This window comes from Procambarus clarkii, chromosome 56, assembly GCF_040958095.1.
Source record: "Procambarus clarkii isolate CNS0578487 chromosome 56, FALCON_Pclarkii_2.0, whole genome shotgun sequence".
In the NCBI taxonomy this organism is placed as follows: Eukaryota; Metazoa; Arthropoda; class Malacostraca; order Decapoda; family Cambaridae; genus Procambarus; species Procambarus clarkii.
In genome coordinates, this window is record NC_091205.1 from 34118390 (window position 1) to 34139588 (window position 21199).

General features: G+C 43.8%; 1 protein-coding gene and 1 non-coding gene across 2 annotated transcripts in view; both read left to right on the forward strand.

Annotated features, from left to right (window-relative positions):
• LOC138353262 (uncharacterized) overlaps positions 1 to 21199 on the forward strand; it is a 472768-nt gene that overhangs the window by 322933 nt on the left and 128636 nt on the right. The window lies entirely within an intron of this gene.
• On the forward strand, positions 6070 to 6142 carry TRNAV-UAC (transfer RNA valine (anticodon UAC)). The gene has a single exon. It is a non-coding gene; the product is annotated as a tRNA-Val (tRNA).

The window sequence follows — 21199 nt, forward strand, 5'->3', positions numbered from 1 at the left end:
CTGGACAATACTTGAGTGATGTTGAACTCTTCCAGCGTCTTCTTGAAGAGATCACTGGTGAAGTTGGTGCCACAGTCACTTTGAACCTCCCTTGGAAATCCGTATTGGTTAAAGATCTTCAATAGTTGTTTTACCATCGTAGCAGCCGTAATGTTCTTTACAGGAACTGCTATGGGGAATCTGGTGGTTGGACACAGGATGGTTAGTATATAAGCGTTGCCAGAACTGGTCCGGGGTAAAGGACCAACACAGTCAATGATGAGTCTGTGGAAAGGGTCTGCAGGCACCAGGATGGGAATTAAAGGAGCTTTGGGAATCGGGATGTTACGTTTCTCTGCCATCTGACATATATGACACTATTGCACGTAACTTTTGACGTTTTTAACCATACCTGGCCAGTAGTAGTCTTGTCTGATTCCGTGACAGGTTTTGTTAAAACCATAGTGAGAAAGTGCTCCATGGGCCAGGTGTAGAATATCGGGCCGTAGGCTGGTGGGAACCACTAGTTGCTCGACATTTGCCCAATCGTCATCCTCCGTCAGCTTACTGGGTCTGTACCTGCGGTAGAGCAACTGATTCTCTAGGAAGAACCCAGGGATAATGTCAGGTTGAGTCTCAGCCTGGAAGAATAATGGTGTTAATGAAGGATCCTCCCTCTGTAACTTACGGAACTCCAACATAGTAAGATTCTGTGGTAGGTTCTGATGGTCTTTAGGGACAGCGGTTGCAGTAGAGTCAGCTGGTTGCGAGCGTGCAGCTTGTGCACGGGTAGTCACCAAAACCGGAGGGGAAACTTTATCACTTTCTTGAACCTCTGCTGGAACATACTTTAAGATGGCGTTGTCCACTACAGAGTCACATACCTGGGGTTTGTCCATGATGAACAGGTTGAAAGGTTGCAGATCTTCGGCCAAGTCATTGCCCAGGAGAAGTTGCACTCCAGACATGGGAAAAGGCTTTTCACTGATGGCGACTTGGACTTCACCGGTCACGAAAGGACAATCCAGGTGGACTCTGGCGAGTGGATACGGAGTGGTAGCAGTGAGGTCAGTGATAAGGACGGTTTTCCCGGTGTAGGTGATGTTAGGCACATCCGATTTCAATATTATTGACTGAAGAGCCGCTGTGTCCCTCAAGATCTTCAATTTGAAACGTCCCTCCGAATCTGTACTGTTGGCAGAGACAGTTCCAGGATACAGGTGTTTGCTGAAGAGAGAAAGATCATTAACAGGAACACCAACATTCATCACAGGCTTACCGGACTTTGGAGGAGTCGGTTTAGGTTTAGGAGTTTCACTATAGCCTTTGTATTGAGCTTTTCCACATTTATCTATGGTATGTCCATACAGCTTGCAATACTTACAATGCAATTGGGAGGTCGCTTGATCGGTACTCACTTTGTCATAACTATACCAAGACTTCTTACTGGAAGGTGGGTCTGATGTTAGCCGGTGTATGAGGCTGTAGGTGTCAACCGACTTCGCACATCTGATGTAGTCGGTTTCTTCTTTGTCTGCTAAATATAAACGGATGGAAGGGTGAGCACGTCTAAAGAATTCCTCAGCTAGAATGAGGTTGACGAGTTCTGAAAATGTTGAGACATGTGCTGCTTCCAGCCATTTCATGAAATATCTTTTCTTTGTATTGCCAATTTCTAAAAAGGTGGTGGTACTTGCCTTTAGATAATCACGGAATTTTCGTCTGTAGCTATCGGTGGAGAGAAGGTAGGCATCTAAAACTGCTTGCTTCAGGGTCTGGTAGTCATTCTCAGACGCTAATGTACTGAGAGTAACCGCAGCTCTACCTGTGAGATGCACTCTGAGAAGGGTTGACCATTGATCTTCAGGCCAGCTAAGTTTTTTAGCTAGGGTATCAAAAGTGCTGAAAAACACATCGATCTCTGTCTCAACGAATGGTGGCATTAACTTACTTGCATGGGAGACATTGAAGCTTACGGGAAGACTAGCGGTAGCTTGTTGGCGCTGAGTGTGGTGTGTAGTTTCCAAGGTGAGTTCTTGTCGACGACATGCTAAAACACTCTCAGCTTGCTGTTTATCGTGCTCACGTTGCATCTCCAGGTGAAGTTATCTTGCTTCAAGCAGTTCTCTCTCCCGCTCACGCTGTAGGGCAGCCTCACGTTCTCTTAGGGTCGCCTCGCGTTCCTGTTCTTCTTTCTTTAGGGCAGCCTCCTCTTTCTTTAGGGCAGCCTCTCGTTCTCTTCGTTGTAGAGCTTCTTTCTCATATGCAGCTTGTTCTTGCAGTTGTTCCCGCTCGATTTTCGCTAGTTCGAGCTTCAACTTCATAGCTGCCAGAGCATGTTTATCTGCAATAGAATAGTTTTCGTGTGCTTCAGAGTCTATAATTCCTTCTTCTAAGAGGTAATCCAAGATAAGATTGTGTAAGTCATTTTTGTTGGCTCCAGGGGGAGCATCTAGTTGATACTCGTTTGCAAGAGTTTGTAATTCGGTCCTCCTGGCACGACTTAAGTTCCCTACTTCACTTGCTGGATCGTTACGAAATGCTGAGAGACGAAACATTTTGAAATAGCAAATAAGTGTACAACGAATATACTGGTGATATTGTAAGTGTCAATAACAGGATGACGTGGCAACTGGTAACTATCCTGTGGAAATTTAATCGTTAACAATTAACGTTAATATTAAATTGGCAAATGATTAGTCAATCAAAATCGCAGGAAATCTTGTACCCGGTACTCAATGTTAAAGAATAAAGGCAAGAAAATCCTACTAAATAAATGAAACCGATAGTTTCGAAAACAAATGAAACTTGTAATTGTTTCAAAAGTGAACAGTCCAAGAATGTAGGGATACCTTGCAGAGTCTCTATAGGACAGAAGCAAGGGGTTTTCCTACTCTAATTATATGATACTTACAGAATTAGCGTTCCTTGTGCTCTAAAAAAAGAGACTAATTCCCTACCTGAGTAAATATCATCATCTCTGACCGACGTATTGGGGTGCGAGTGTCAACTGGTGACGAGAACTGCTGTTGAGGTCCCAACTCAACAGCGTAGTCCGTGCTAGAGGAAATATGACCCTCTGTATCCTCCTGTGGTCGGATTGCAGAAGATAGAGTGCTTTGGCAGGAAGACAAACCGAAGTACCAGGGTACCAAAAATGATGATCTGCTGTAATTTGGGAAATATCCTAGGGGCAAAAAAGGTGGAATACATGAGTAATAACATAGGAGGGATGACCAATTAAGAGAATGACTGAGGCCTCCAGTCACCACGTAATCCACAGTTATCCAACACTCACATTATGCTACCCTCGGAAAGCACAAAATACACAGCACAATATAAATATTAAAAGTAATGAAAATATTGAAAAGCAACTGTATCAAAGCCAAGTACACTTACCACAAATTGATGTTTTAGTACTAGTACCTGAGTGAGGCTCCTTGGAAAGGCCTCCATTAAATGTGATGGAAAAAAGAAGTGTAGGTGTTCGGCAGACCTCCCAATGGCTGGTGTCAATGCCTATCGCATTTAAGAAAAAAAAATGACTGCATAGCTGTTGTGTCCTGTGGTAAAGTAAGGCAAAACACATAGTATGAACAATGAACCTTTAATTCAATTTAAAACAAATTAAGAATAAGACAATTCCTTGGCTATGTACAGTGCAAACTCAAAAGATTACAAAAATCACATATAATAATAAAGTGGTGACGTTACTCTAAAATGGATAAAGACAAAATGAAATTAACAGGTGCTGAGAATAAAGCGCTGGCTGAGAACATCCATTAATAGACAGAGCGTATATCAGATGGTTGTTTCAGCTTGAGAGCAAAGAATATTCTAACTCCAATGGCTGGTGCAGGCCCAGACATCGGCTAGGTAGATGGTGCTGAGGTGCAGAAGTGCAGTGGTGCAGACGTCGATTCACCAATCAGAAGCGGGCTAGCTGGAAATGCTAGTTTGGTGATCGGCGACGAGGGAGGGGGGAGGGTGGAGAGCGAGTGTGATACGTTTGCGCCTGGCAAAACGTAGTTGACTAAATATGTACTACACTTGCTTGTAGTATCTAGATATTGTAGATGTACTGAAGTAACATGACGATAGGAAAGAGCAGGCCAAATCTCTCTTGAAGGAGATTATCGTAACAATATATATATATATATATATATATATATATATATATATATATATATATATATATATATATATATATATATATATATATATATATATATATATATATATATATATATATATATATATATATATATATATATATATATATATATAATGTCGTACCTAGTAGCCAGAACGTACTTCTGAGCCTACTATGCAAGGCCCGATTTGCCTAATAAGCCAAGTTTTCATGAAATAATTGTTTTTCGACTACCTAACCTACCTAACCTAACCTAACCTAACTTTTTCGGCAACCTAACCTAACCTAACCTATAAAGATAGGTTAGGTAGGGTTGGTTAGGTTCGGTCATATATCTACGTTAATTTTAGCTCCAATAAAAAAAAATTGACCTCATTCATAATGAAATGGGTAGCTTTATCATTTCATAAGAAAAAAATTAGAGAAAATATATTAATTTAGGAAAACTTGGCTTATTAGGCAAATCGGGCCTTGCATAGTAGGCTGAGAAGTGCGTTCTGGCTACTAGGTACGACATATATATATATATATATATATATATATATATATATATATATATATATATATATATATATATATATATATATATATATATATATATATATATATATATATTTATATATATATATACTTTACAAGAGTTCTTACTTTCTTGTAAAGAAAGACCTGCCACGTGCATGCATAGCGTTTCGGGCTGGTCCTTAATCTTAATTTTCCCTGAAATACGACCCGCCAAATCTTTAACAACCAGGTAAGGTTCGGGCCCGACAGCCAGGGGGTGCGGAGGTACCCACCTGTGCCTGGCGTGCATGGTGGTTGGACACTCGTCGTTGTTGACGTGGCTTGCACGATGGGGGGGGGGACCTTCTCTCCGTTTTGTGGGGGGAGGGGGGGAAAGGGTGCATAGAACCACTTTTTGGTCTTTGTTTGGGGGACGGGCTGTTCTTCTATTAAGACTACTCGATAGCTCAGTCGATAGAGCTTCGGACTCACGCTTTGAATCCACATTTTGAGTCTCCAGGAGCTTAGGTGAATGAAAGATTTATATCCCAGCTTGTCCTCCAAACAAAGACCCAAAAGTGATTCCATGCACCCGCCAAACCCCCTGTTTATGAATGAAAAACGGCTTACAAACCGTTTTTTTCACACTCACAACTGTTGACGTTCGAACACTTCCAGAACAAGTGCTTCACTGACGAATTTTGTTCGAACCATAACGCTGTAAATGCTTTACCCACGTACTACAAATACAAATAATCCCCAACAGAATCTAAACACCTAACCTAACCATTTCTATATATGCACAATATGCTAATATATTATAATATTAATTTATATTTCGGAAAATGTCCGTTTTGAATGAACAGCATGTTAAAATTTATGAATGCGTCTGTGGGGTCGACCGCTGGGTGTAATGGACTTGAGTCGAGGATAGGTTATATATCCACGGAAGTGTGGAGGACAGTTTATGATAGATGGCATTATGGTACACGATATTATGAAAGTATTATGATAAATGGTGTTATGATATTATGATAGATAGAAGCAGCAAGGTTCAATAATTTTCATGTTAATTTATGAGTCAATTATGGGATACTGAGAAGCAAGTGTTCAAAGTTCATTCTCAACTCACAATCGGGAATCCCGGATTCGAAGCCTGGGTGGGAAAGAAACGTTACCTTTCTTGGGCACGCTACCTTTCACCTAATGCCACTGTTGTTCACCTAACAGTATATAGGTATCCGGGAGTTAGCCAACTGTTGCGTGGTTGCATCTTGGTCGCATTTCTTGGGGAAGGTCAGAAGTTTGACATCAGTGGTACCTCGATATAAGTATAACGTATTACATTCCAAATTATTGTTAAAGATACAACCTGCAGCGATTAAAAAAATATAGTCAAATCTAGTATAAAACATTAGGCATCAAGTGATTCAATGGCTCTCGTAGTGTAGTGGTTATCACGTCTGCTTTACACGCAGAAGGTCCCAGGTTCGAGCCCTAGCGGGAGCAGTTCTTTATTAAATTGCTTTTCAGCCCTCTCCGTCTGGTAGATAGAGAGGATGAAACTAATGCAAATTCCATAATTCGATTAAAATGTAACTCAAACCTCTCAAAACGTTATACTTATGGAACACGGAAAAATTTCAGACGTTTAGTGAAAAAATTAGTTTCTTAAAATTATAAATTAGTTAACTTAGATGACTTTGTATTTAATTAAGAAGTGGAACATAGAGGGTGGTGCTGAACATGATTAAGGAGCGAGTTAGCCATGTGGGATGCAGAGATGATAATCTGTGATAGTCACACCTTCACCCCACACAGCAGGGCGTCGGGGACCAAACCCTGTCTTAGCAAATCAGAATTGTAGAACTCTGAGGATTAGGAATATTTTTATTACAGTCCCATAGTGCGCTGTGCTAACATGTATACAGGACCATGGTGCGCTGCGCTAACATATATACAGGTCCATGGTTCGCTACGCTAACATGTATACAGGTCCATGGTGCGCTGCGCTAACTTATATACAGGTCCATGGTTCGCTACGCTAACATGTATACAGGACCATGGTGCGCTGCGCTAACTTATATACAGGTCCATGGTTCGCTACGCTAACATGTATACAGGTCTATGATGCGCTGCGCTAGCTTGTATACAGGACCATGGTGCGCTGCGCTAACTTATATACAGGTCCATGGTTCGCTACGCTAACATGTATACAGGTCCATGGTGCTCTGCGCTAACATGTATTCAGGTCCATGGTGGGCTGCACTTATAATAATCAATAATGCATTTTGTTGGGGACAGGTAGCCAATGAATATATATACTCTTTAGGCTGATATCGAGATCCTCCCTAGGATGCAACCCCATGACAGTTACCTACCTCCCGGGTACCTATTTACTGCTAGGTGAGCAGATCCATTAGGTGACAGGTAACGTGCCCAACCATTTCAATCCCACCCGGGATTCCCGATTGTAAATCAAGAACGAATTCATGTGATTATGAGCAATTTAGATTCTTTACGTAGCAGGAATTGTCCGGGCGGTAGAGTAATCTTGTGTATTCTCTTATGCATTTAAAAGAGCCTCCCTGAGTCTGAGTCCGAAGCCAAATAGTTTCTTCTGGTTACGTGTGTGTGTGGGGTGGGGGGGAGGGGGGGAGTGGGGGTGGAGAGGGTTATTATGATGGTTGAGCCGGGGGGGGGTGGGGGTGGAGAGGGTTATTATGATGGTTGAGCCGGGGGGGGGGGTGAATGGGTGAGTGTAGATGGATAGGTGAATCACACGCTAAGTGAGCACATCCAATACCCTAACCCTTATCAACTTACTAAAACCGGAAATTGTTTCCATTATGGCAGTTTACTGCCTGAAAGAATCAGACATGGCACCTGCCTCTTCTATATGTGTCTGGAGGGGTCAGAGCTCTGGTGCGGTTTATGACATCATAACACCGGACTCAACATAACAGAGAGCAAGTGTAGCCGGGAGTAGAGAGAGGACGGCTTGTACACACAAGACAGACAGGCACTCGCGTGACCACAGGTAAGGCAGGGTTGGGGAGGTTTCTCTACATTTTATTGCCGAGGAAAATGGAACAGCTTTCAGATCTTCTCTAGTCACATAATATCAAGGTTTATGTTGGTGTACATGTGTACTTAACTACTTGTGCTTCCCTAAGACTTCGTGCTTACTTGTACTTTCCAAACAGTATTTACCCAGCTGTACTTGCCTTGCTCTTCCTACAATCAAAGGCAGATCTGAATCAATCAATCAGTGTTTGCAGTCTGCCTCCACCACTCAACAATCAGTGTTTGGAGTCTGCCTGTACGTCTGATTTTCCTAAATAGTTCATTCAAATGTTATAATAGAGCAACTTTTAATGAGCGAGAGAGAGAGAGAGAGAGAGAGAGAGAGAGAGAGAGAGAGAGAGAGAGAGAGAGAGAGAGAGAGAGAGAGAGAGAGAGAGAGAGAGAGAGAGAGCAAAACAAATTCATACCCTGGAAACACAAACCGTAACTGTCTCTATTTTCTGCTTGTTACAACTTGTAATTAAATTGTTACATCTTGGCTTAACGTGTTTATGACGTATTAGAACGTAGTTACAACTTGCTATATTGGTTGTTATAACTGGTTAGGAGGTGTTAAAACTTGTTCGAACGTTGTACCAACGTCGTAGTTTCGGTGTGTGTTTGGCGGGTATACTCTTGCAAGGAGAAATTGTAACATGTCGGCCTTGTATTAGACCAATTTATTCAGCTCACGGGAATGTGTGATTCATACAGATTACAGAGAATTTCAATGTTATTGGTCTTGAATCACATGAGTAGGGTATGCCAGAACACTGGACATTGTTATTGGTTCTCAGTCTTACGAGACCAATGTTATGGGTTTTGAGTCATACAAGAATAATGCTATTGGTTCTGTATCATACTTGAGCTTTCTACCCTAAGCAACTCTACAAACATCTAGAAACTTACACTATTTCATGTCAAGCATTACACTTTACCGAAATTTTTGGACAGATTAAATTACCATTTAACAAACAGTTAATAACTTCCATGACTTTGGGGCTCTTGGTTATTGTTCATTTAACAATAAAATTCAATATATCTGAGGCAGCATGAAAGGACAAATTTTCAATTTATTCCATCCAAACATCAGGCAAGCAGAGGACGACCTACTTATAATAACACAACATACTTAGTCATACAGACCCACATACTCGACGCAAATTCAAGGTCATGTAGGGCCATAAACCCCCACACAGTCAAGGTTAAACAATGATTACAGAAACCTTGATTACACAAGGCCTTGTGTAATCGAGGTCAAACAAATTAACACAAACGTGTGGGTCAAGTAGACCCACACACCGCCCGTAACACGGGTGGCACGTGAACAAGGGGACACAGGTGGAAACTGAGTACTCAAGTGAGCCACAGGGACGTTAGAAAGATATTTTTTCAATGTCAGAGTAGTTAACAGATAAAATGCATTAGGCAGTGATGTGATGGAGGCTGACTCCATACACAGTTTCAAATGTAGATATGATAGAGCCCAGTAGGCTCAGGAATCTGGACAATAGTTGATTGACGGTTGAGAGGCGGAACCAAAGAGCCAGAGCTCAACCCCCGCAAACACAACTAGGTGAGTACACAGTCAAGCTCATACAGACCCACACAAAGTGGCGGAGAACAACTCAAACTCCTCAGTTTACCTGAGGGACCAACGTCTCACTAGGCCACGACGTGTACAGGAAGCCGTCGGCTTGTCAAGGGTCCCCCCATTTGACCTGATGATTTTATGCAGTTTCTTTCACCCTGATGCTCCTGTTCACCTAGCAGTAAATAGGTACATGGGAGTTAGACAGCTGCTACGGGCTGCTTCCTGGGGATGTGTACTCACCTATTTGTACTCACCTATTTGTGCTTGCGGGGGTTGAGCTTTGGCTTTTTGGTCCCGCCTCTCAACTGTCAATCAACTGGTGTACAGATTCCTGAGCCTACTGGGCTCTATCATATCTACATTTGAAACTGTGTATAGAGTCAGCCTCCACCACATCACTGCCTAATGCATTCCATCCGTTAACTACTCTGACACTGAAAAAGTTCCTTCTAACGTCTCTGTGGCTCATGTGGGTACTCAGTTTCCACCTGTGTCCCCTTGTTCGTGTCCCACCAGTGTTGAATAATTTATCCTTGTTTACCCGGTCGATTTCTCTGAGGATTTTGTAGGTTGTGATCATGTCTCCCCTTACTCTTCTGTCTTCCAGTGTCGTAAGGTGCATTTCCCGCAGCCTTTCCTCGTAACTCATGCCTCTTAGTTCTGGGACTAGTCTAGTGGCATACCTTTGGACTTTTTCCAGCTTCGTCTTGTGCTTGACAAGGTACGGGCTCCATGCTGGGGCCAGATACTCCAGGATTGGTCGTACATACGTAGTGTACAAGATTCTGAATGATTCCTTACATAGGTTCCTGAACGCTGTTCTGATGTTAGCCAGCCTCGCATATGCCGCAGACGTTATTCTTTTTATGTGGGCTTCAGGAGACAGGTTTGGTGTGATATCAACTCCTAGATCTTTCTCTCTGTCCGTTTCATTAAGTACTTCATCTCCTATTCTGTATCCTGTGTCTGGCCTCCTGTTTCCACTGCCTAGTTTCATTACTTTGCATATACTCGGGTTGAACTTCAACAGCCATTTGTTGGACCATTCACTCAGTCTGTCTAGGTCGTCTTGTAGCCTCCTACTATCGTCCTCAGTTTCAATCCTCCTCATAATTTTTGCATCATCGGCAAACATTGAGAGAAACGATTCTATACCCTCTGGGAGATCATTTACATATATCAGAAACAGTATAGGTCCAAGGACTGACCCCTGCGGGACTCCACTCGTAACGTCTCGCCAATCTGAGACCTCACCCCCCCTCACACAGTCTCATTGTCTCCTGTTGCTTTGGTACTCCTTTATCCAATGGAGTACCTTCCCTTTCACTCCATCCTGCATCTCCAGCTTTTTCACTAGCCTCTTGTGTGGCACTGTATCAAAGGCTTTCTGACAATCCAAAAATATGCAGTCTGCCCACCCTTCTCTTTCTTGCCTTATTTTTGTCGCCTGGTCGTAGAATTCAAGTAACCCTGTGAGGCAGGACCTGCCATCCCTGAACCCATGTTGATGCTGTGTTACAAAGTTCTTTCGCTCCAGGTGCTCCACTAGCTTTCTTCGCCCAATCTGCTCCATCAGCTTGCATGGTATGCAGGTTAGGGACACTGGCCTGTAATTCAGTGCCTCCTGTCTATCCCCTTTCTTGTATATCAGGACTACGTTAGCTGCTTTCCAAATTTCTGGCAGGCAAATACACACACACACTTCTATGTGTGTGAAAAAAATAGTAGTTACGGTGCGGGCTGTAGTAACAGTTGAATGATTGTCAGTTGAGAGGAAGGCCGAAAGAGCAGAGCTCAATCCCCGCAAGCACAACTAGGTGAATACAATTAGGTGAATACACAGGGGAACCTCACGGCTGAGTGGACAGCGCTCCGATGTCGTAATCCTAATGGCTCGTGTTCGATTTCCGGCGGAGACGGAAACAAATGGGCAGAGTTTCTTTCACCCTGATGTACCTGTTCACCTAGCAGTAAAGAGATACCTGGGAGCTCGACAGCTGTTACGGGCTGCTTCTTTGAGATGTGTGTTAGAGAGAAATATATGTAGTAGACATAATAGAGGAAAAATATATTGGTCAGAGAGGCGGGGTCCAAGAGTTAATAGTTCGATTCTGCAGGCACAAATAGTAAACACACACACACAATATTAACCATGTGACTGTCAGATCTTCATGATAATTCAACCAACTGCGAACCACTTAGTTTGTTGAAAGGGAGCAGTAGAGAAACAGAAGTACTTACATCGCATCAGGCTTGGATACCCATGTGCATGGGAAACAGGCTTACAGGTTCCGGAAGATGAGAGGAAATGTCAGCACTGTGGAGAAATGCCCGACAGACCACTAGAACATTATCTAACACAGTGCACAGTTACATACCCATTATGATTTCAACTTAGATTCATCAGAACAGAAGTTGTTAAACACATATGGCAAAATCTTACTGAAGCGACCATACGAGTCATAAATACTCATACTCCGCCCAAGTAAAACAGAAACAAGCAACACTTAGTGGGCCAGCCAGAGGCTTAGGGCCCGCGCAGGAATATCCCTGAAAAAAAACATGACTGGTTGACGTCACATTTGACTAGATATCATTAAATTCTCTCAGCGCTTGTTTCCTTTCAGCAAAAAAATAGTTTGTATGTGGCTACAGAATCAATTATCTCCTATATCACAAATCTATGTAATTTAAAGGTGTAATAGACAGAAAATACGAAACATTACATTATAATGCACGTAGTCCATAAACACCAAAGTATTATAAGTCGCAAGTCAGGATAATTCTGGCGGACAACTGGCAACTATATTCGTAATCTCTGGCAACAGCTGGAGCAAATTACAAACGAGTCAGCCACCAGGAGAACAGTTTGTCTAGTGCAGCTGAGGAGTGAGGGTGTTGGACCGCTCTGCTCCTTCATTTATCAGTGAAATTCTTTTCGCTTAAGGACAGGAGAGTTTCTGTAACAGAATCACACATTAGATCATCTCAAAGGTATTGCTTTTTAACGATGTCACGTGAAATGTGATGTTTACTTGATGTCCAATGTTTAATGGTTTGTTTTGATGTGTATTGAATACTAACATTTGAACATAAACGTCTGTGTATAATAGTGACGTGAGAAGGTGTTTTACCGTTAGGACTATTATTTGTGTGTATGTACGGGATGTTTAGGAATTTAAACCAACGTTTTCCATGTATTTGCGTGCGCACACGCGCCAACTCGTCCTCTCAACGTAAAAAACGCAACCTATATGTTATGTAGCGTAACCTACTGTGACAAGTAACGGCCTACAAATTACTTTTTTTATGCATCGGATTTGATAGGTTAGGTTGCTTGGGTTTGTACGTTTCTAGTTAGGTGGTGTATTTTTGGAGGAGGCAAATCGAGAAAATGGGCTGCTGTGGAGGTAGACCACATATGAACCATGTTGAGTGCATGTATCAACGATATGCTCTTGTTTGTGTTTAATGAGTACTGTTTAATTTGGTCTTGTTTGTTTGTCTCGCACAGAAATATGATTTCCTTGATCTGTTATTCCGTCGGGTTTGAATATTTAGGGAAACTTGTGTGCAATATATACACACAAGGTCTGAAGTAGGTAGAATATAATTGTTAAGTGTTTACTGATTGCTGGACTTGATTTTTTGAGCTGTAGCTCCTTGCTGATGTCCAGTATTCTGTTATGTCGATTATTTCAGTGAAATAATCGACAGGTATAACGGCAACAGAAGAATGGACATCAGCGAGGCGCTTCACATCAAAAAATAAGGGCCAGCAATAGGCAACCAGTTAACACAATTACATTCTACCCACTTCAAGACCCCGAGCCAACACAGAGACAGGATAAAATGACTTAGGAACATAAGCAGCCACGAGAACATAAGCTGCCCATGTTGATGCATTTAATACCCTTTGTACTTTGAAAAAACTGGTTGACACTGGACAAATTAAAAGTTTATTTTTTCCAAAGTGTCAATCGGGAGAACAGAGTGAGAAACAAAGGGTTTAGTGAACAACTTTAGGGTTGTTCCCTTCCAGCCAAACTACCAAGCTGTTGATGTGCATGATTCATGAAGCTTAATAGTCTGTCCTCCATGCACTCAACCGAGGGAGCCGGGTTCATTCATCGGGTAAGGCAGAAATGATTGGGCACGTTTCATTTCACCTGATGCCTCGGTTCGTCAAGAAGTGAATAGCTACCTGGTAGTTTAGCAACTGTTGTGGGTAGTTGTAGGTAGGTTGCATCATGGGTAAAGGTCAGTAGTTGGTCTCGAGGGACGTTGTTGTTGTTTTCTACACTCGGCTTAAAGGAATAAAGTTCCAAGTAGCACGGGCTATGATGAACCCTGTAGTGGACTTACCTGACACAGAAGCGGGGCTGTAACTCGAGCTACAAGGACGGCAATAGGCCTATATTTACAGGCTTACTGTCCCCCACAATAAGCATTATTGGAATCTGACGGGTGAGTAGGAGGGGCCGGGGTGAGGAGCCAGGTATACACGGTCGGCGGCCCGCCCTCTCCACCATTCACAACGTTAATTCCTCCGAATCTAACCTAACCGAGGACTCACGAATAGAAAACGGGTTATCACGTCAATTTTGCAAGTCGCTATGATTTTTAGTAACTCGGTTTTTTGGCTTTATGGGTTTTATTCGTCAAAATACTAGATGGTATTGGAGAGGCCAGGATGTGAGACGCCCAGCTCGTTATGAACTGGACACGCACTCTTCTTGTCTTCACAAAATACACGATTTTGTGTGTTATTAATTCTCTAAAAGATGTCTTTAATGAAGGAACACCTGGGCACGCCTTGTGTGGAATGACTCGAATACCGTACTGAATATTCATCATCCTTGTAGGGAGGGAGGTTGGTTGGTTGGTAGGTAATGGAGCCAGTAACCATCCTTCTAACATTATAATACTAATAGCAGCTATTTGGTCCAACATACAAAAATACTGTTGCAGCTGTTATGATCCCAGGCAACCGAAAAACGAGTCTCCCCTTTGAGAATTATTCTATCAAGCCTGACCTGACTAGGAAGTCGGAGATATACAGACATGAAGATTCATATGTAAAAATAATTGGGTAAATTTTACAGAGAGTTTAAAAATATGGGCAGGGAAAAAGAAAATAGATAAATGACTGGTTATGAGATGTGGATAATTTGCTGGAGGTGTGAGGCTCGCTTCGGGAGGGCTCTGACCCCACTTTAGTACCAGACATCGTGAGGGGAAGCTGCGCTCCGTGTGAGCTCCTGTCAGGGAGGAACCCCTAGTGATATACCTTCAAGAGAAAGGAAGTGTGCAGACGTTCCAGCTGTGGAATCGAGCTGGGAACGTGAGGTCTCAAGTCCTGGATGGCAAGGAGAGTTTGTTAAGCCGCCCAGAGACATTATCGTGGGCCGTGGGAGCGCCCTGATCAGACTCCATCAGAGGGAGAGCGCCCTCGACTAGACAATCTGTGGTAAGCACGATTTTAAGCCAGTTTATAGTGATTACTTGTAGTTGGTCGTGTGCCCAGCGACAGTAGCGAATGTTCATTGATAAGTTAGACATGTTTTGGTAAGGCAAAAGGCCTCAAATAAGACAGTGAAGAGGGAGGAACGTCCTGGAGGACGGAGCGACGTCCATCTCCTCTGAGCGCTGGCAGATGACTGAGGGACCCCAGCTCCTGGTGGGGTAGCTGCCTCGAGGGCCGCCTGGCCAGGCGGAGCATGGACCAGCCCAAACGGGGGAGTCCACTCTCACAGTATGACGAGATCAGAGATATGTTAGGTGCAAACATATTGTGTGGATTATTTTGTTTATCTGTTTAAGAGGGAAACGTTTTTATTGGCGTGTCAATGGGTTGCAGGTTTGTCTTTGGAAGAAGTTGCTGAGAACTTCGAAGCCAGCAGAGAAGGAGTAGTTGAAGAGACTCAAAGGCTGTTGAAGGAGTAGTGTACTCTGAGGAAGAGTAGCCCCACAGTGAAGAGTAGGTCCTCGAGCTGTGAGGAAAAGCAGTGAAGAGGAGTGTCACGTCCTTCTGTAATACCAGTGGCGAAACTCCAGTTCTGTTCGAGGAAACTTCATGGTGTAGCAGCCAGGAGAGCTGTGGAGGACCCTAGTAGAAGTGGTGAAGCACCATAGTTGCTCAAGGAAGACTTCATGGAGTAGCAGCCTGGAGGAGCTGCGGAGGATCCTGGTAGATAAACCCGGAAGAACCTGAAGATATCAGGGTAGTGAACTTCCAGAGGTGGAAGGGAAGTTCTAGTTGATTACTTGTAGGGAGTTGGTAGAGTGTTTTGTTGTCATTAGCGTGCAAGACGCAGTGAAAGGTGAGTGACAGTTTGACATGTTTGTGCCAAGGAGTATTTATACTGAAGTATAGGGATACAGTCGTAGGCTGGATTACCTGCAGAGATATACATATGTGTTCTAGGACTAATAGGGTGATCGATTGATCATTGTTGTATATCAAGGAACATTTATACTAATATTTATGTTATTGCAGCCATACACTGGTTTTCCTTGTATGTGTATATATATGTATTCTCTTGCTGATAGTGCAACATTGTGTTATAAGACTTGACCTACTTGGAGGTTGGTAGTATTAGGTGGTGAATCAGGAGATTGGATACCACTGGATAAGCAGATGATAGAGTTCTGATGGTGTTGGAGTGCAACCTGACTGAAATAGTATAGAGTGTAGGATTCATTATTATTATTATATGTGTGTATGTATTGTATATGTGCTTTGTCCAGTAAATGTATTCAAATTTGCTGGTGTTTGCCCTTGTCCTAGTGAAGCTTCCCAGGAAGTAGGAAAGGAGAGAGAGAGAAAGAACCAAGAACCACAGCTGTGGACAGGGTAGAATGGAAAACTAATAAGTCAAAGGGGATTGAGGAGATCATATCACATGAGGAGAGAGTGCGGAGTCACAGCGGCTCGAGTGGGTGTGTGCATGTGACAACGAGGCTAAGTATTGGAGCCGCATCCCCTAAACGTGTGACGTTGAGCCCTTCTCAAAGAGCCAGAAGTGCCCAGGGTGATCTCCTGGTAAAGTATAAGCACTCTACCGAGTTTTGGGTTGGGTTGTCCATAAAGAAGGATCAACGACACCACCCAACCCACAACATAATACAGCCAACAATGTTCATGTTTTGTAGTATTAGTCTTGTCGAGGGCACGAATAAAAAGCCCAAAACCAAACTTAAACATTCCTAAGCCTAGTGTAGCATATACATGTACAATATTACGCCTAAGATAGCGTATCTTAGGTCGATGATTGCTTGGTGAAGTCAGGTTAAATTCCTCGGCTACTTTTACGTTTTTAAGTAAGCCATTTGGGCTAATTCAGTAATTTAAAACGTGTACTTTTGGGTTCAAAGGTCCATTCTTGTACGTTTGAACAAATTGGTGTTGTAACTACTGTCATGACTGGAGGAGGGCTCGGGGGCAGGAGTAGGATCCCACACCTCACCATATTTCCACCGCTCTACGTCATTGCTATACTCTAAGTAAATCCAACCCAACAACTCTTTGAGTTTAGTTTACCTAAAGTTCAGTGGCTCTTGCCTGTCATCCTTTATGTATATTGGGACTACATTTGTTGTCTTCCATATTTCTGGTAGGTCTCCAGTGGCCTACCATACTCTATGGGGAGTGGCAAGCAAAGTACTTCTGCACACTCTTTCTGTAACCATGGCGAGATTCCGTCCGGACCAACAGCCTTTCTCACGTCTAGATCCAACAAATTCCTCTTAACCACATGTATGGTAATTTCGAACCCTTCTAAGGCCGCCTGGTTTACTGCCACCTGTTATGATCTCAGCCTACAGGAGAAACGAGTCTCCCTCCTTGAGAGTTATTCATCAAGCCTGACCTGATTAGAAGGTCTAGCAAATATTGAGGTGATAACGCATATGTAAAATAGTTGCTTGGATATGTATAACAGTTTGAGATTATGGGCAATGAAGGAGAAAACAGATAAATGACTGGCTAGGAGATGTGGACATTTTGCTGGAGGCGTGAGGCTCGCTTCCGGAGGACCTTGACCTCACTTGAGTGCCAGACATCGCAGGGGGTAGCCGCGCTCTGTTGAGCTCCCGTCAGAAGGGAACCCCTAGTGATATATCTCGAAGAGAAGAGAAGTGTGTAGACGTGCCAGCTGTGGAACCGAGCTGGGAACGTTGTGGTCTCAAGTCCTGGTCGAAGAAGAGAGTATCAAGCCGGCCAGAGACATTATTGTGGGCCGTGGGAGCGCCCTGACCAGACGCCGTCAGAGGGAAAGCGCCCTCGACCAATTAATCTGTGGTAAGCACGATATACGCCAGTTCATAGTGATCACTTGTAGTTGGTCGTGTGCCCAGCGACAGTAGCAATGTTTATTTATAAGTTAGACATGTTTTAATAAGGCAGAAAGCCTGAAATAAGAGAGTGGAGAGGGAGGAACACGGAGCGACGTCCGCCCCCTCTGAGCGCTGGCGGACGACTGAGGGAGCCCGGCTCCGGATGGAGGAAGACCCTCCCAGTGAGTGAGGACCGCCGCCAGGCGAGGTGGAGTATGGACCCGCCCAAAATGGGGGAGTCCACTCTCACTGTATGTAGAGAACAGATAGAGGTTTGAGGCAAGCATATTGTGTGGTTATTTTTGTTTATGTGTTAAAGGGGAACGTTTTATTGGAGTGTCGATGGGTTGCAGGTTTGTCTTTTGGGGAAGAAGTTGCTGAGAACTTCGAAGCCAGCAGATGAAGTAATTGATGAGACTCCAAAGGTAGTGGAGCAGAGGACCTCGAGCTGTGAGGAGAAGCAGCAGTGAAGAGGAGTGTCACGTGCTTCTGTAGAGGTGGAGAAGCACCATACTTGCTCGGGGAAACTTCATGGTGTAGCAGCCAAGAGAGCTGTGGAGGACCCTAGCAGAAGGGTGAAGCACCGTAGTTGCTCAAGGAAACTTCATGATAGCAGCCTGGAGGAGCTGCAGAGGATCCTGGTAGTGAAGCCCGGAAGAACCTAAGGATATTAGGATTGTGAACTTCCAGAGGTGGAAGGGAAGTTCTGGTGGATTACTTGTAGGGAGTTGATAGTGTTTGGTTGTCATTAGTGTGCAAGACGCAGTGAGAGGTGAGTGACTGTTTGCATTCTTATGTCAAGGAGTGTTTTACGCTGAAGTTTAGAGTTACAGTCGTAGGCTTGATTACCTACAGATGTATGGCGTTCTAGGACTGATAGAGTGATCGATTGATCATTGTTGTGTATCAATGAACATTTATACTGATATGTTATTGCATTCAAATGCTGATTTTCTTGGTACACATTTATAGATACATATATGTATTCTCTCGCTGATGGTGCAACAGTGTATGTAGACTTGATCAACTTGAGTAGGTTGATAGTATCAGGTGGTGAACCAGGAGATAGGATACCACTTGATAAGCTGATGGTAGAGTTCTGGTTGGGTTGGAGAGCAACCTGATTGTGATATTATAGAGTATAGGATTCATTATTATTATATGTGTGTATGTATCGTGTATGTGCTTTGTCCAGTAAATGTATCACAATTTGCTGGTGTTTGCCCTTGTCCTAGTGAGGCTTCCCAGGAGGTAGTAAAGAAGGAGAGAGAAAGAACCAAGAACTACTGCTGTGGACAGGGTAGGAGGTAATACTAGTAAGTCATAGGGGATTGAGGAGATCATATCTTATCTAAGGAGAGAGTGGGGAGTCACAGCGGCTCGAGTGGGTGTGTGCACGTGACAACGAGGCTAAGTGTTGGAGCCGCATCCCCTAAACGTGTGACGTTGAGCCCCTCTCCAAGAGCCAGAAGCGCCAAGGGTGATCTCCTAGTGTAAGCACTCTACCGAGTTGTGGGTTGGGTTGTCCGTAGAGAAGGATCAACGACGACAACACCAACCAACCCACAGTCTATAATAAATTGGGGGCCTGTCCGGGAGAGTGAACTGACACACCCACACCCTGTCCAAGAGTGGATTTGTACACCCCTGCTGAGATAAACTGTGTGACCGCAGGTGTATACTCTCTCTCTTGGGAAGACTCACAGGACAAAGATGGATAAGGTGCAAGCGTTTGTGGAGTCAGGCAAGCCTGAGGACTTGGAAGGTTGCACGAGGGATCAATTGAAACAAATAGCAGAAAAATGTGGCATTAGGTTGAAAGCATCTAAAGTAGCTGGGATGAAGGATGAGATCCTGAGGCAGTTAAGAGCCAAAAATGAAGCGGCAGAGCAAGGAGCCCAAAAAGGAGCTGAAAGTGGAAAGGAGGATGATGGGCAGGATGAAGTGAGATCCCAGGGATCGAGTAGGAGCAGCAAGAGTAGCCGCAGTAGCAGGAGTAGCCGAAATAGGAGCTTGGAGAGATTCCAGTTAGAGCTCCAGATGCAGCAACAACGAGAGGACAAGGAGAGACAGTTCCAGCTGGAAAAGATGAAATTAGAACTCCAGATGAAAAATGAAGCAGAGAAGGAAAAAGAAAAAACCAGGCTGGAAGTAGAAAAAGAAAAAACCAGACTGGAAATAGAAAAAGAGAAAGCAAGACTAGAGGTGGAGAAAGAAAAAGAGAAAACCAGAGTAAGAGAACTGGAGTTGGAACAGGAGAAAGAAAAAGAGAAAGCAAGGCTAGAGGTGGAAAAAGAAAAAGAGAGAACAAAACAAATGCAGATAGAAGCGAACAGAACCTTGGCTGAGCAAAGGATTGAACATGGGTTGCCAGAGAGCACCACCCAGGTATCACACCCAACAGATGTTAGGGTTAGGGAGAAGGACATTCCCTTGTTTGTGCCCGAAGAGGCAGAGAGCTTCTTCGAGCATTTTGAGAAAGTAGCCAGTATCAAGGAGTGGCCACAGGAGGAATGGGCCCAGCTGGTCCAGTTAAGATTGACCGGTGCAGCCAGGGAGGCATACACCCAATTGTCACTGGAAGAGTGCCAGGATTATGCCACAGTAAAGAGCAGCATATTGCGCTCGTTTCAGTTAACCCCAGAAGCTTATAGGAAGCGCTTCAGAGAGATGGTGAAAGTTGGGGCATGTACGTTTGCTGAGACAGCAAGAGATCTGGAAAGACGATTCCAGAAGTGGATTGAGGCTGCTGGAGTTGGATCTTACGCTGACCTGAAGCAACTGATGGTCATGGAGAAGTTCTTGGAGATGATGCATCCCGAAACAAAGTTCAAGATCCAAGAAGCAGGGATAATGGAGGTGAAAGATGCCGCAGATAGGGCGGATATGATTACTGAAGCGTACAAGAGCTTAAGGGAGAACAGAGTGCAGAATGAGGTGAGACGCAGCAATAGCAGATCCAGTGGAGTCTGGGGAGAAAGAAATTATGAAAGACCCAGAAGAGTCTGGGGTGAGAAAAATTTTGATAAATGGGCAGATAAAAGTAAGTACCCTAAAACTCAGAAGAGTAGGTCGCGCACTTCGTCTGAAAGTGAAGATGGAGGAGCTAAACAAGAAACTAATCGTTATCCTGGAAATCAAGAGTCCAGTAGAACCCCACAGAGTGCAAGTAGTGTACCTGGCCCGAGGAATTCTCATGTGAGTGGGCAGAGTCAGAGCTACTCTGGTACATATAGAAGAGACTTTACCCAGATGAGATGTTACAATTGTAACGGATTGGGTCACGTGATGCGAGATTGTCGGCAGGGCAAGAGAGTTGTGACCCTGGCCATGTGTGACCCCCGAGGTAAATATACTAATGTGTTCCGAGACAAACCACAGAGAGCAAACTTAGTGAACGAGAGGTATAGACCGTTCATGAGCAAAGGTTGGATCAGTGTAGGAGGCCAACCTGAGGTAGAAGTTGGTATCTTAAGAGATACCGGAGCTAATCAGAGCTTGATTACGAGAAGCCTGATTGGGAATGATCGACGGTTAGCTGGCAGGAGTAAGATGAAGGTATATGGGTT